Source organism: Sminthopsis crassicaudata, chromosome 2 (assembly GCF_048593235.1).
Source record: "Sminthopsis crassicaudata isolate SCR6 chromosome 2, ASM4859323v1, whole genome shotgun sequence".
In the NCBI taxonomy this organism is placed as follows: domain Eukaryota; kingdom Metazoa; phylum Chordata; class Mammalia; order Dasyuromorphia; family Dasyuridae; genus Sminthopsis; species Sminthopsis crassicaudata.
Window position 1 is genome coordinate 246141914 of NC_133618.1, and position 14085 is coordinate 246155998.

The 14085-nt window shown below is 33.8% G+C and overlaps 1 protein-coding gene across 13 annotated transcripts in view; it reads left to right on the forward strand.

The window, feature by feature from the left end:
* The window catches only part of PHACTR3 (phosphatase and actin regulator 3), a 290706-nt gene that overhangs the window by 119187 nt on the left and 157434 nt on the right, over nucleotides 1–14085 (forward strand). The window lies entirely within an intron of this gene.

Below are 14085 nucleotides of genomic sequence, written 5' to 3' on the forward strand. Positions count from 1 at the left end.
TAGATTTTTCAGACACAGATAGCTTTGTCTCCCTTCTTTCCAAATGGTTCTTACTTTCAATGGAGAACATTTATGTTTGAATAAAGAACCCACCAGTTATCCAATTGCCAACACTTTCACTTGTGGATGTGTCTCTATTTGGGCATTGCCATGACTTTCTGAGGGACACATTTTCTTTAGTCCCAAAATAATGACTAATGTTAATATTTTGGGGGACAATTTTATCTATACAGATAATCCAGTGTAGATCAATTTCCCCCACATTCACAAACATTAATCACTTTATCTTCTGCCTACTGGTTACCTTTCCTAAGCTTACTCCAGGTGATCCTTGAAAGATACAGAACCTATACTCAAAGTCTTTCTATTTTAAATAAGAATCACCAAAACCTGTGTGTGTGTACTGGCATGGGGCATCTAAGATAACCTCCACACCTCTGATGAGGAAAGAGGGGAGATTTTATTGTAATCCCATATCATGAAAATCATTAAATCATTGCCCCCTAAGGGTTAAAATGATCTGAGAAGTACATTTTGTCTTGGTTACCACTCTGAATCATTATAAGAGTTCTGTGATTTAGGCCTCTGGAAAATGGCTATTAGTAAATATGATTTGCCAAATTACTGCTTCAGTAGTAATTCCATGGCCAGCACTCCAGTGACCTGAAAAAAATAATGTAGTTTCTAAAAGAGCTTACTCCAAGAAGAGTGCGCATACTGGAAGAGCTTAATTAATTGGATCAGCTTTTAGAGGCTTTTGTTTAAATATGTACTTCATTAAGGTCTACTTCATCAATTTAAACTGGGCCTATAAATTAAAATGTTTCAAAGCCCAAAGTCTCAAGGGTACTTGGATCTTGAAAAAATTAGGTTCCAATGAGTCGATAGTAGGCAAGATCAGAAATTTCACTTTGCTTAATTTGCTTTCACAAAGAGCAAAAATATTTTTGCTTTTTAAATTTATTTATAATTATGTCACTCACTTGTCACTTAAACATCATCCAGTCTCTCAATGTTGCTAGAAGTGCTAATTCTAGTCAATGGGTGTGTATTTTTGGTTTAAATTCTTAGTGTAAACAAATGAGTATGTTGAGCATGCATAAATAGGTATCTTACATTATGAAGTAGTTGCATTGCTGAAAATTTGTATGTTTGTAATTTTTGTATATTGAAACATAATTTAGATGTGCTTGGGAAACTGCTTTTAAGAAAAGCATGTGGTGTACAATAAAGTTTACATTTATTTTGTAATATGATTAATCATCCCATTATAGATATCTTTTCTATGTTTGTTTTAATTGTGAGTAAAGTAGCAAATGTTACAGTATATTTCAGTTCATCAGGACGAGTATGGGTAGGATTTAGCAATGCATCTTTCTCTGGATTCCCTGGCTTGGGGAGAGAGGGAGTTAGTGAACAGTGGAAAGCTGGCCAGTGAAGAAGCTATAATGTTTATAGCCCAGAGAGGAAGTGATGAGATTTTAAACTAGGGCCTTGGAATCTGAAAAACAAGGAAAAGATGTGAGAAATTTCTTTTTTTAAATTAATTTTATAATTATACATTTTTGACAGTATATATGCATGAGTAATTTTTTTATAACATTATCCCTTGTATTCATTTTTCCAGATTTTCCCCTCCCTCTTTCTACTCCCTCCCCTAGATAACAGGAAATCCCACACATTTTACATGTGTTACAGTATAACCTAGATATAATATATGTGTGTAAATCCAATTTTCTTGTTGCACAATAAGTATTGGATTCCAAAGGTATAAGTAACCTGCGTAGATAGACAGTAGTGCTAATGAGAAATTTCAAAAGAAGAATAAATTGTTGACTAATTAAGGAGTTTGAGAAAGAAGGAACAAGTAGAGGTGACTCCCAAGTTTTTGAGGATAGAAAGATGTTAGTTTTGTTCATGAAAATAAAAAGTCTAGAAACAAAGCAAGTTTTTTTGTTTAATTGGGGGGGTTGGCATTAGGCATATAATAACTAAATCTTATGAATCTAAGATTTGTAAGGAGATTTACATAGGTTAATTGTTATTTGTAACCATAGTGGACAACAATATTATTTTACACATAAGGATGAGGATTATAATAATCTACATTTATATGGTGCTTTTAAATTTGCAAAGATATATATTTATATATACATGCATATTACCTTGGTTGATATTTACAACTATAATGTGTAGTACTATTATTCTCATTTTACATATAAGGAAAATGAGGCACAGGATAGTTTTAGTAAACTTGCCCAGAGTCATCTAACTATGGATCTAAGGCAAAATTTGAGCTCTTTTCTTTTTGGCCCATATCCAACATTCTTTTTGTTATGCCACCTAGTTGACACATTGTTTTGGGAAATGTTGAATATAAAGTAATCGAAGAGGACAACAATTAAAACTATGAAATGAAAGACTATTAAAGTTTATAAAGACAAATCTTCAAGAAATGAAATATTGTATTTTCTGATTCATAAATATATTGAGCCACTGGCCTATAGATCTTTAACATAATTGTTTTTTGCCTTAATGGATAAGGAGTTCCATTTTTCATTTGGAGCTCATTTCAATTGTAATATTTGTAATTATAATAGCTAGGAATTATATAATAGTTTTGTTACAACAATCTTGTGCAGTAGCTCATGTAAGTATTATTACTGCCATTTAAGAAATGAAGAAACTGGGGATCTTATAGGTTATGTTTCTTATCCATAGTCACATAGCTAGTAAATAACATAATGGTGATTCAAATCCAAGTCTCCTCTCTGATTCCAGATTAACACACTCTCCAGTAGGCCATGATGATCTAATTAGCTGAAAAAATTTAAATAACACATTCATCAGTTAAACATGAATAATAAGCAAATCAGATTTTCTGCCACAGCAATTAAAAAAAACACTATTTCAAGACAGATGTTTTTCATGCCAAGATGAGTCCAGGAGATGTTGGGTTTTTATCAGCACACCTCTTGAAATGAGGTCTGTTTGTATATCTAGGCACTGAAAGGTAATCCTCACATGGCATCCTACTCTGATTCCATTAGTTTAATGGAAGTTCCATTGGTGTCTCAGGAACATAATTGAACTTTTCTCCTGAAGAGCCACTAATTGGGAAAAGAAGTGTTAGTTCTGCTTTGCTTATTCCAGTCTTGTGATTTTGTTTAAAGAACCCATATGAAGTCAGGGAGAAAAAACAACAAAAAAACCTTTCTGTACAACAATGGAAATTGAACAGATGGAGCTAAACTGCAGCAGCACATTTCCCATGCTTGCTTTATGTGACAGAATATCCATTATTAACTATCCATATAGTTGCATAGTGTAGAAAACTAGTAGAGACCACTCTGCTCTGTTCAGCTAATCTCAGCAACCTCAGAATCTTTTATTAACTGCAGGTCTCTTCAGGGTTAATTGTTAGTATCCCAATGTAGAGTCATTGGTCAGTTAGAAAGAAGTTGAATGGCCTTGTCTCACAAAGAGAGACTTAGGAGTGTAGAATTCAGGGAGACATCCATTGTGAACCTGTGAGTAAAGCAAAATTAATACAAGTGTGTTATTAATATTGTTATTGTTTGTTTGCACCAAGGTTCTAAAAGGAAGGTAGATGACTCAGTGGATAGAGTACTGGACCTGGAGTCAGGAAGACTTGAGTTTAGATTCAACCTCAGATAGTTCCTAACTATGTGATCCTGGACAAGTCACTTAATCTCTGTTTTAATGCACTGAAGAAAGAAATGGCAAACCACACTTCAATATCTTTGCCAAGAAAACCACATGAACAACACTGGCATTCTAAGGCCCACAGGGTCATGAACAGTCAGACATAACTAAATGAGCAAACAGCAATAGGGTTCCAATAATGTTTTATTATAATATGGAGGCAAACCCTGGGTTCTCAAAGCTCTGCCAGTGAAGCAGGTGGCAGATCCTACCAAGATGAAGAGACTTCAAGCATAGGCTTGGCAATAGACTCTCACCTTTTTTTCCAAAGACCAGATTGGCTAAATGCAAAGAGGTTCACTGCCAGAAGGCTGGCCTTTCGGTAATGGATTTTTTGGCAGCTATAACTGATGGAGATCATACACTAGGACATGGAGAGATTTGGATCTCTGTCCCTTGAGGGAGGACTCAAACTTCAAAATCATAGGTCTTTTACAACAGTGAATGAAAGACTTTCACCTGATTCCAACTCTGGTTGGGTGTCCCAGAGTTAGGGATGGATTGTTTTCAGTTTCTTCATCTTTAAGATGATTTTTGATTTCAGCAGTTATTGTTCTGCTTATGGTTGTATTATTAGGATTCACATAAGAAAGAGAGGCATGGTCTAATGCCCCAAGAGAGAGTATTTTTAATTTATACACATATATATTTTAATCATTAATTTTTAATAATAAATCTTTTATTTTAATTAAAATTAATTAATCTTTTAATGATTTTTTTACATTTTGGCATTGGAGTCACAGAATTATGGTTCTAGAAGAGATGTCAAAATTAAGCTCCTGATTGAAATAACTTCTTGTATACAGTGCATTTAGGCACTGCCATGCCCCATTCTCTCTCTTTTATAATAGCTTTTGCTGAACCAATGGTCTCTACTCTACCACCTACTATGGTTTGTGAGCATCAATATAGAAGTTTCCTTTTTTTGGTCAGGATATATCTTCGTTCTTTGGAAGAGACTTCTTGAAAGAGTGGTCTATATTTTGTATCTATACTAACATACCATCCACCCATGCCTTTTAAACCTTTTCTTACATTCTGGCTTTTTAGTCCCCATCTCTCAACTGAAGCTGCTCTCTGGAAAGTCACCAATGACCTCCCGTGGCTTAATTGAAAGACTTTTTTTCCCCATAGGATTTAGATATGATCTTCCATCATTTTTGTAGAGAAGGAAACTTGAGCCTAGAGACATGCAGTAGGTGCCCAAAATTGTATAGCTAGTGATTAGGAGAGCTAGGATTCAAACCTATAACCTGTTTCCAAATTCAATGCTCTTTCTATAGTCCCAAAGTTGCCTTCTCTGATCCTTTCCCATTTTGTTCCATTGTCTTCCCTTGAATTCCCAATAGAAATCTTCAATCACTTAGCATTTGATATTGCTACTGGAGTTAAAATAAAGGAGGATTTAATTGTTAAATGCAGGAAGCAAACATATGCAATATTTTTACAGGCTGTCTTTGGTTTCTAGCACAAAAAGTATCTTAACCTTCAGTTCTGGCAGTAATTACTATGCATTTGAAATACAAAAATATTTTTCCAGTAATCATTTGTGTTTTATTGTGGCTAAAAAGGTATTTGCTTTGATTTTTTTCTAATTTTTTTTCCTTTGCTCATTTATGATTTAAATGGATTTCAGATAGTGAGAGTTTCTATTCAAGCCCAAACAAAACACAACATTAGTAAATCAAATAAGGCTGACAACTTCTGGGGAAATCTTAGACATCAAAAGAAACCTATTTTAATTTCTTAAGTTAGCAACTAAAAAAGAAGTTGACAAGAATTATTTTCTGACTTGTATCAAATGAAGTGTGTATAGAATAAAAAAAAAGAAATCTTGCAAATGGATGTCTGAGTGATGATTGAATTGATGGCTCCCAGGGTAGCAAAGAGCTTAAAATTATGGGTGATACAAAAGGACATGGAAAAACTAATGGTGGATACAAGTAAACTGCCCTCTTTTTCCAGTGATAGCTTACTTTTAAGAAGTAATATAATGGAGATCACTGAGGAAACAAATGATGGAAAGGGAGGTGGGCAGTTAGCACAAGTAAGGGATACCAGAAGTATAGCCCAAGTCATCCATAAATATCCTCAAACCTGATTTTTATTGGGCGGCATTACTTGGAAGGGCAAGTGGAAGACTGGCAATGAGAATTGTGAAGCATGGGTGGTTTGAGAAATGTAGTGTTAGAGAATATGCCAAGAGATGGTGAGATCTTAGATCACTCACCTATTCAAGAGGATAGCAGGTGCTCTTGTTACTTAAATCCATTATTAGGAATTAAAATGAACATCCCATTTTATTGTACGTTAATGTGCTACAAGCTCTTATGAGAAATCTGCATAGTATATTTGGAGCTAAGAAGCTATAGTTATACAGATAATTAAATCTCTTTTTTCTGCTGTGTAGACCATACCTAAATTGGACTGTGTTGAAATGTGTACAAATAACTCTAAATTATCCCATCAATCATGAGAAACAGGGGTATCAACCTACCTAGAATTCATTTATATTGGATTTATTTTTACATTTCAATTAGAATAAGGATCTGACTGATACTTGGGAAGTTCATACTATTTCATATAGAGTAATGAAATGACTCTGTGGAGAATTAATTTATAGGATACTGGATAACTAAATTCTTTTTTCATTCTTCACTATAATTTAACATCTAATTGGATTTTTAAGAAGTCTATTTTACATGTGGATATTCTAGAAATTTTTCTTAATAAATGGAAGCTATATTAATAGCAGTCCACATTTGAATAAGATATCTTTGCATTTATAAAGCACTTTCTTCACAAAACCCTTTGGAGGTAGTACAGCTCTTATTCCCTATGTTTTCCCCCCAAAATTAACTGGTATACTAACTGGCACAGGGAGATAGGGAGTAGTGGTAATTGGGTAGCTAAGTGATGCAGTGGAGCATGCTAGGAGTCAGGAATACCTGAATCTGAATATGACCTCAGGCACTTATTAGTTGTGTGAACCTAGACAAGTCACTTGATCTCTACCTGCCTCAATTTTCTTATCTGTAAAATGGGAATAACATCCGTCCCCCAAGATAGTTGTGAAGACCAAATAAGAGGACATTTATGCAATCCTTTGCAAATATTAAAGTACTACATAAACATCAGGTGCTTTTGTTGTTAATGTTAAATGTTGTTGCTATTGCTGTTGTCATAGTAAGAGAAGAAATTTGAACCCAGGTTGTCTGCCTCCTGAGTGAGAGTCCTTTTCACCTTATTACTTTGTCGTCTGGTGATGTTCTATGATAGAGTATGGGAAATGGAAGTGAATTTTTAAATTTTCTAGATGAAGTTTTCTGTTCAGAAGTTGTTAAAAGTTTTCTAGTCAGCTGGATGTTCATGTGACAGCAAATCCCTTTTCTTATTTACTAACATACTATACTCCTAAGTCTGTTGCCCCACAGAGGACTTTTAAACAGTTCTCCGAATCATCGGATCTTGTGGTTGGTAATGGATTTTTGTTTGTCATTTCTGACATGGAGTCTCTCAAAATGTCTTTGTATCAAAGGCAGGTAATGGCTCCCTTATGCCCTTCTTGGTAAAGGATGCTTCATGTTATTGAAATTTGACACATCGTTTACACAATATCTACTGCTGCCAGAGAGTATTTGTAATATAGAATCTCCCAATTAATGTTATCACCATAAGAACTATTGCCTATGTTCCTTGTTCATTGGTCTTTGACATATGCATGTGCAAGTGATTTTATCTGCATGTGAACTTACAGATTAGTCCATGGTGTTTAGGAAAAATTAACTCTAGCTTAGAATATTTGGTCCATAAACTTAAGTTACATGAAGAAGTAATTTAAAATCCAGAAGAACTTAACAAATCATAATTTTGAGCTGTCTTGAGATATGGGTAGCCTTGGGCTAAGCAATTCTTACTTTTACTTGGCAAATTAGTGCACAAATTTGTTGACTACTTGTTTAGAAACAGAGTCAAAAGCAAAAAAGAAAGAAAAAGAAATGTCCCTTGTCACATGTCATTCCACAACTTTTGTAACATTTCAAGGACACTGAAAGGTGACAGAAATGATAGAAAAGGAAAAGTGAGGAGAAAATGAGTCATGAATGGCAAAATCCCAGTGGGCTATCTTTTAATGGCTCTGTCCTTGTGATTTCAGAGTTGGACTGTTCTTAAGAATCAAAATGTGAATCAATGAATAAAGGTAAATATTTAAGTGTGTCAGTGTCAGTACTAAGTGAAAGAGGTTTAAATACAAGAAGAAAGATGGTCTCTGACCTCATGGAACTTACTTATATTCTAATAAAAGAGCAAAACATATAAAGGAATGGTGACCAGGGAAGGAAATTGATGGTGAGAGGAGTGACAAGATTGATAGGACCTATCTGGACAAAGGATGGGTAGCTGCGTGCCACAACACTGCACAGCGCTCTGGCCCTGGGGTCAGGAAGATTCATCTTCCTAAATTCAAAGTCAGCCTTAGACACATTAGCTATAAGACCCTGAGCAAATCACTTAACTGTTTGCCTCAGTTTCTTCATCTGTAAAATGAACTGGAAAAACAATGATAAACTGTTTCAGTTTCTTTGTAAAAAAAAGAAAACAAAAAACAAAACAAACCAACCAACCAACCCACCCAAATGGGGTCAGAAAGGACTTAAACAACTTCACAAAAACAAATCCAGAAAAAATATTTTTGTTATGATTACTGCTGCCTAAGCTAGAAATGGAAAAGTAAGTGAGGGAGGGAGATAAGAAAAAAAAAAACTTTGTTAGTTGTATGATATGAAGGTGGCTGGAGAGCCACAATATGGAAAATCTGGTATGACTAATAATGGAGAATTCTTGTTAACTGGAGTACAAGACCAAGGGTAAAAGTTGGAGAACCAGATTGGGAGAATCTGTATGATCAGTCTTGGTCTATTAATGGAGAACTTGCATTAATGTTGGTGTAGGACCCCAGTATGAGAGCTGAAGAGACTGATTGGTGGTAAGAAGCATGGCATGAAAATGGCTGGAGAGCAATAGTATGGTGGGTTTGGGTCAGGCTATTGATCGAATAAGTCAACAAGTATTTTTTTAGTTCTTTCTATATGTCAGGCACTGTGCTAGGATATAAAAGACAAAAATTTATCAGTACTTGCTCTCAAGGAGCTATAATTCTGCTCAGAGGATACAGAACATATTAAGGAGTGATAGCTAGGAAGTGGAGCTTTTTTCTAGGTAGTCATGGTGATTGTGTGGAGAACTGGGTATTGAAGTAGAGTTTTATGGTCTTTCCAGGAGTAGAGGGAAGAAGTCATGCCTTCAGTGGCAAGTAAGCAGCTCTAGGACACAGGAAAATGCCCATGCTAGTTGATCTATAATTTAGCCAGTAGCTTATTTTCTGAAGTCATTTCTGTCATGGGTGTTCATTTCTTTTCACAGAATTAAAGGATTTCAGAGTCAGAAGAGGCCCCAGTGATTATCTAGCCCAATCTCTACCTGAAAAAGAATTCCCATTGCTACACATCTGCCAACTGGTTATCTAATTTTTGCTTGAAAACAGCCAGTGAGGATACCTACTACTTCCTGAGACAGCCCACCCCAAATTTTCATAGCCCTAATTGTTAGAAAGTATTTTTTGTTTTGTTTTCTTTTGTTTTACATCAAACTTAAATTTTCCGATTTGCAATTTGTGCCCATTTCTCCAATTCACCCTGACTTTTGGAATCAAATAGGATTCAAATTCAAATCTGTCTTCCACATGGGAGGTTTTTAAATACTGACTTCTATCTTCCTAAGCCTCTTCTTTTCTAATATAAGTATCCCTAGCTCTTTCAGCTGATATCCCTATAGCCTAAACTTCATTCTAGTTGTCCTATGAATACTTACTTATTTATTAAGGTCATTTGTGAAAAGAGATGCCCAAAACTGAATCTAATATTTCCAATATCTGGCTGGCTCGGACAGGGCAAGAGAGAATACAGAAAGTGTTCTTCTTATTCTAGGTTTCTAATGCTCTTAAAGTTACTTAAGATTCTATTTTATTTTGGGGGCCATCACATCACACTGCATATTAAGTTTGTAGCCCACACAAACAATACTTTCCAGCCATGTTGTCCTGATTTAAAAAAAATTACCCAAATATAAGACTTTTAAAAGGTCTAAAAAACAGCTTAGTATCAATTGTATTCAGTTAAAGACTCAACTAAGTTAGATAATTCCATCACAAAGGAGTTATAAAAAGATGGCTAAGAATCCCATGGAACTAGAAACTATAGATAGAACTAATATTTAGTTGGCATTAACAAAGAGATTATCTAGGATATCAAAACCATAGTTCTATTGAAGCATTATAATGCTGCCTGAGAAAACACCTGAAAGTGCTGTTATCCTCATTCTTAAATATTCGAAGGGCCATATGTATCAAATGATAAATATGTTTTAAATGTTTTTTACCATCATTTCTTCTACCTGTATCAATTACTTTAAATAAATACAAATTATAAGCATGTATTATAATTGAATTTTGAAATGAAAATTTTCACTCATATGTTTATATTACAAATATATATATATATCTATACATACATATATTATCTTATGGGTAAAAAAATTATAAAGTCAATTGATTTAGCTTAACTCAATTCTTTGATATATTTGGTATTGATATATTGATATAGTTGGTATTTCTATCAAATATATATTTAAATCTGAGCAATGCAATTTTTCCCTTTCCCTGAGAATGATTTTTTTATGAATGGTCGATAATAATTTTGTGAAGTTGATTGAGCAGATGAAACGATATGATGATATTGATATTGTTAAAATGTATGAAATGTATGAAAATAATTTTAGTCTAAGTGAGTTTGACAAACACTGTCTTTTGTGGTTTTCCTTCTCAGGAATTTTAAGTGGAAAACTAATAGAAAAAGTATGATGATTTCTGTCTTATTCCTCTCATGCTATTTTTTGTTATTATTATTAATAATAATTAAAATAAGCTACTTATTATCAATCAAAGCATCAATCTGCTACAAAGGGTTGAGGAACAACAAAGAAGGAGGAAAAAAGACAAAAAAAACAAAATAAGGAATTGGAAAATTTCTAGTTATGTTCATGGTCATAATAAATCCAACAGTAAAAATGCAGGCTAGATTGATTGAAGTTCAAAAAATTGATACATTTTAATATAATGAACAATAACATAGTTATGTTAAGAAAATTATCTAGCTTTTCTGAAGAACTGGAAAATGCAATCATATCCAAAATTATTGCCTGAAATGCTTCATATTGGCACATGAATGATTAATTACTTGCCCATCTTTCTCCTAGATACCAACATGATCCCATATTCCTTAACAGAAGGCATCAAATTGTTGCTAGTGTTCAGTCATTTCAGTTATGCCTGATTCTTTATGAACCCTATCTGGGGTTTTCTTGACAGAGATACTGGAGTAGTTTTCCATTTCCTTCTCTAGCTCATTTTACACATGAGGAAACTAAGACAAACAACAGTAAGTGACTTGCCCAGGGTCACACAGCTAGAATCTGAGACCAGATATGAACGCAATATCAGTCTTATTGATTCTAGGTCTAGAGCTCTGTCCATTGTGACATATGGCTGTAAGATATAATCACATATCTACTATTAAAAAAAACTTGTGACCCCTTCAAGCAAAGGCAAATTTTATATTTATGTATTTTATACAAATAATTCACAGCTTATGTCACAAAATAAATCTATTAACACTTACAAGATAGCAGCATCTTGGATTAGGAGCAAGAAAAGTATGCCAAAAAGTTCTAGGGGGTGTAAAAAACAAGTTATTGATTTGATAATTATCAAACAGGCCACCTGACAGGACTGTGATATTTACATTGCCTTTATTGACCATTACAAAGGCTTTGATTCAGCTCTGCATGCTTGACTTGTTCTGTACTGAAAATATTTAAAAGATCCAAGTATGAGAAAAACAATTAGAATATTCAGTGTCAAAAATAAAATAATAATGTCAGCAACAATTGTTATAAAAATTTAAACTTTTAAAAGGGAAATAATTATGAGCCCACTTTAGAAGCAGCAATATGATTTGGTGAACAGAGAGCTAGCTTGAAAACTTGGAAGACTTGTTCCATGTCTGATACACAACTGAAGGAGTCATATAATTTCTAAGTACTCCAGGCAAAATTTCAAAGGAGGTGATGGCCTGCAATGGTAAAACTTCCTCATACAGGCGTTCTTTATACTATTGATCTCATAGGTCCAGTTTTTAGCTTATCTTGGGTTCTACCTAGTATCAAGTCGATATTATTTCTTTTAAATGGGGCTAACTATGGTTCACAAGTTAGAGGGAGCTAAATCAAAATATACTAATAATTGCTTTATGACATCAACTATTTGGCTCCAACAAAAATCACTGAATAGCCTATTCTCATGGAATCATTATCCAATGATATTAAATAGTTAATTTTAAGATTTTTAATGTAAATCAATAACAGATAGAGATTGGTGGCTTTGGATTTGAAGCAAGAGGTCATAAATAAACCACTGGACAGAAGTGATATTTATAAATACCCTTGCTCACTTGTTTTCAGTTGTATCTAACTTTTTATGGGGTTTTCTTGGCAAAGACATTTTAATGGTTTGCCATTTCCTTCTCCAGTTTATTTTACAGATGAGGAAAGTGAGACAAACACAATTAAATGAATTGCCCAGAACCACATAGTTAATAAGTGTTTGAGGCAAGATTTGAACTCAGAAAGATGGCTCCAACTATAGCACTCTGTCCACTGTGCTGCCTATTTGCTCTAGAAATCTTGGTCTCCAAGAAAGAAGAATGGAACAAAAAGCTATCAAGGAGAAAGATGTAACTTAGTGAATTAAAACTCTTTCTTTCATTCATCATGCTAGCTTTACCTTCCTGAAAATGAGTCATGGTGTAGGATTTTAATAGAGTAGTATAGTGGAAAGAATACTGGATTCAGAATTGGAAAATATTCTATCTTTGCTATTCACTATCTGTATGGACCTTGGATAATTTAAAAAAATGCCATTAGGACTTAGTCTTTTCATCTGTTAAATTGGTTAAGGTTCATTCCAGCTCTAAATCCTTTAATTCTCTGCTTTTGTGCTAAAATAAAATAAAATAGAAAATTGGCTTTATTCATCATTTTATGCTTTATAGAAGAGTTGTTTTGTTTTTCAACAACCAGGTCAATTTTCATCATCCTTTTACTGAGCTTCTTAATGCTTCTTTCATCTAAAAATATCTTAATGAGCTTCTTTCATCTAAAACTTTCTGTTTTTGGTAGCCATATAACACAAAGGAAAGAAATTAAAAGATTTAGGTTCAAGGTCACTCTGCTACTTCCCAGTTATATTACCTTGAACAAGTCATTTTGCTCTGTTTCTACATCAATAAAAGCAATAATTTGCATAACGTAATCTCTAAGGCCTTTTACAGTTCTAGTAGTCTGTATTTCCAAAGTTGACTAAAAGATTGACAAATAGTCTCTTTTTTCCAATGAAATTTTCATACAAAAATTTTCTATCCTATATGTTTGGATCAGCAAAGCAACATCATCAGGGAAACAGCAAACACTAGTAAAAGGAGCATTGACCTGGAAGTTTTGAACCTCAGGGTCTAAACTCTAAAGTGTGCCATCAAAAATGTTTGGTGTTTCTGGAGAATCATTCAACCTTCATTTTGCCATAAGTACCTCTTTAGGAATAATAGTAAATCAGTGAGGACAGATGAAGCCAAGAAGATTTTCATCTGAGAGGAAGAGAAATAATATATAAATTCAAGGTCAGTCTGTCAGTTGTACTATAGTTACTCACTATGAGCATACTTTTACATATATATGCATCTGGCATTATGACGAACCTTTTTCTTTCAGGTTAAAAAAAGCCATCCTATGGATCTTAATTCTGTTAAGTAACATATTGAGATAAACAAACAAAGAGCCTAATTGAGGGAAAACCTGATTGTATTAATTTAGCAGGAAGAACATTCATAAAATCTTATATCATCATTTCCAGCAAATGTTAAAATTCTTCTGCTCTTCATTACTTTTGGTATTATTGGATTTCCCAACATAAGAAAATGATAAAGTTCAAAGTGTATTTCTGGGAATATTTGAAGAATTTTTTATTCTACTCAGGAAATCATTGTACTTTTCTGCCAGCCAGGGGAGTTTGGACCTGACCTAGCAAAATAACAAGAAATCTGAATTCCTGCTGGTATAGGTAGCTTATCTTTTCTACTACAAAAGCAAAACAAAATTTTCATAGATCATGATTTGGTCATGACCTAAATAATACTGCTTGATTACTAATGCACATGATATTACTGATCATCCTTGTGCTAAATGTCA